The sequence below is a fragment of the Notamacropus eugenii genome, chromosome 1 (genome assembly GCF_028372415.1).
Source record: "Notamacropus eugenii isolate mMacEug1 chromosome 1, mMacEug1.pri_v2, whole genome shotgun sequence".
NCBI classification, from domain to species: domain Eukaryota; kingdom Metazoa; phylum Chordata; class Mammalia; order Diprotodontia; family Macropodidae; genus Notamacropus; species Notamacropus eugenii.
In genome coordinates, this window is record NC_092872.1 from 655366307 (window position 1) to 655369175 (window position 2869).

The following is a 2869-nucleotide window of genomic DNA, read 5'->3' on the forward strand; positions in this document are numbered from 1 at the left end:
TGGGGCAGACATGTAGCCACACCTCAAGAAATACTATAAATGTTGTTTTTGAATATTTCCCATTTCAATAACATTGGACATACAACTCAACATACTAAAATATTGATTGCTTTAAAAAACAAAAACAAATACAAGAAGGAAATGAAAAAATATTGCATCTTTCAGTTGCCGATTTCCTAGCCCTCAGCATGGGGTGTGTGCACCAGTGTCTTTGCCCTCGGGAGACGCGGGGAGTGGTGGGACATTCAAACCAGGCCACAGTGGCAGAAATGGAGTCTGTTTAGCCTTGTGCACTGGCTGTGCTTGGCAAGGCTTACTCACCCATCACCTGAAGGGTCTGTTCATTGGAGGCCTGGTTAACCAACTGAATGAACATGGGCTGTGCGAGGTCCTGGCCTGTTGGCATGGTGACATGCTGGATCTGGTGCAGCTGTTATCCATACGTGAACTGGCTAAACTGTTGCTGTCCTTGCTGGACCTCTGTCTGTGTAATCTGCTGTGCACTAGCCACCAGAGTCTGGATCTGCCCTGAGCAAACTGGGTGTCTGATACAGTCTGGGCTAAGTGAATATACTGCAGCTGGCCAACATTTAACTGAATGGGAATTTGCTGGATTTCCCCCATGTTATTGATGATCTCTTTCATCACCTGTATGGCCTGTCCTATGCTGCTCGGTGCCTGTTGAGTTTGGCCTTAGGGTTGGGCCTGGATGATCTGTATGTGCTGGCATTCTCCAACCAGCATCATCACTGGGATGGTCTGGCCCTGCTGAGGCTGGGCAATGATGATCTGTCCTGACTGGATAGTGGTGGTGCAGGAGGTGGTCTGCTGGCCAGTCTGCTGGCCCTGGACCTGGACGGCCATCACCAGCTGCTGGGCCAGTGAAGTATACTGGACAGGCTCTGCAGGAGTCACAGACTGGCACACCTCCTCCTGATGCTTGGTAGGTTTTAGTTCATCTCTTTGAACAATATCGATAAGAAAGTTGAACTGGTCAAATTTTGTAATCACCATGGCAATGTTATTTCTCTGGAGACTCCATCGTTTGTTGTCTTCTGTGTGGATACAGGCCTCTAATGTTAACTCAATGATGGATATCTGGGAAGCCTTGGAGAATAACACAGGGGCTTCAGCACTTATCATCTTCACATCTTCATCCAGTTTCATGATCTTCTTTATATGAGCTAGTGGAAGTTCCTTCACACGGAAATCTTTCACTGTCAAATTTTGGATTTCTTCCATGACACCAAGGCCAAAAGGACTGTAGGCTCTGCTGAGCATCACTGCTCCTGGTACTGCCAAACTCTCCATCAGTGGACATACTGGTAATTGTGTGGCCTTGGGGAAGTCATTTAATCTCTCTGAGCTTCAGAGTCCTCAGCTTTCCCATCCAAAGTTTTGGGTCCCCATAGGCTGCTCTGTCTAGGCCTCTCTGATATCCCCTCATTCACCTTCATCTTCCCTGTACAATTCTGGACTTCTGCTGGACCAAGTTTAACAGACCCCACAACTCCAAGGCTGCCATGCTTTCCAGTTAACAACACACTTTCCAGAATTCACAACTTGAGAAGCAGAGTAGGAGTCAGTGGCAGGGGCCATGACCAGGTGGCCTCCAATGGCACTGTGCAGTGGCTAGCCAAGCTGCCTGGCACCAGTGCCACAACGCTGGGTGCAGCTCCAAAGGGAGACATAGGTTATGGCAGGGCTTTTCTAGTCTAATTTCTAATTATTGTTTTAATTTTCTCCTCATTGGAGGTGAGTTCACTCTTTTCACTTTTGATATTGGTAATGTGGGTTTCTTCTTTCTTTTTTTTTTAAATCAAATTGACCAAAAGTTTGTAAATTTTATTAGTTTTTTTATAAAACCCCATGTTAGTTTTATTTATTAGTTCAATAGTTTTCTTAATTTCAATTTTTTAGTCTCTCTTTTGGTTTTCAGTTTTTCTTATTTGGTATTTACTTAGGCATTTTCACTTTGCTCTTTTTTGAGGTTTCTCCACTGTATGCCCAATTCATTGATCTCTTCTTTCTCCACGGTATTCATGTAGGCATTCAAAGATACAAAACTTCCCCTAAGAACTGCTTTTGCAGGATCCCATAAAATTTGGTAGGTTGTCTCATTACTGTCATTCTCTTGAATCAAGTTGTTGATTTTTTCTATAAGTTGTTGTTTAACACACTCTTTCTTTAGTATTAGATTGTTTAGTTTCCAATGAGTTTTTGGTTTATATTTTCCTATCCTTTCATTACGTATAAATTTTATTGCATTATGACCTGAGAAGGATGTATTGACTACCTCTGCCTTTCTGCATTGGATTGTGAGGTGTTTATGGCCTGGTACATGGTCAATTTTTGTATATGTGCTGTGTACCACGTAGAAAATGGTATATTCCTTTCTAAACCCATTCAGTATTCTCCAGAGTTCTACCATATCTACCTTATCCACAATTCTATTCACCTCCTTAACTTCTTTCTTCTTTATTTTCAGGTTAGATTTATCAAGTTCAGAGAAGGGAAGGTCCCCCACTGGAATAGTTTTGCCGTCTTTTTCTTCATGTAACTCCCTTAACTTCCTCTCTAAGAATTTGGATTCTATACCATTTGGAGCACATATATTTAGTAATGAAATTGCTTTGTTGTCTATGGTGACTTTTAGGAGAATGTAGTTCCCTTCCTTATCTCTTTTGATTAGATCTATTTCTCCTTGTGCCTTATCTGCAATTAGGATTGCTACCCCTGCTTTTTTACATCAGCTGAAACAGAAAATAATTCAGCTCCAGCCTTTTACCTTTACCCTGTGTGTATGTCCCCGTTTCAAAAGTGCTTCTTGTAAACAATATATTGTTGGATTATAGTTTTTAATTCATTC

At 42.1% G+C, this 2869-nt stretch overlaps 1 pseudogene; it reads right to left on the bottom strand.

Annotated features, from left to right (window-relative positions):
* Positions 1 to 313: 313 nt before the first annotated feature.
* Positions 314 to 1321, bottom strand: LOC140528157 (nuclear transcription factor Y subunit gamma pseudogene; annotated as a pseudogene).
* Positions 1322 to 2869: the final 1548 nt, after the last annotated feature.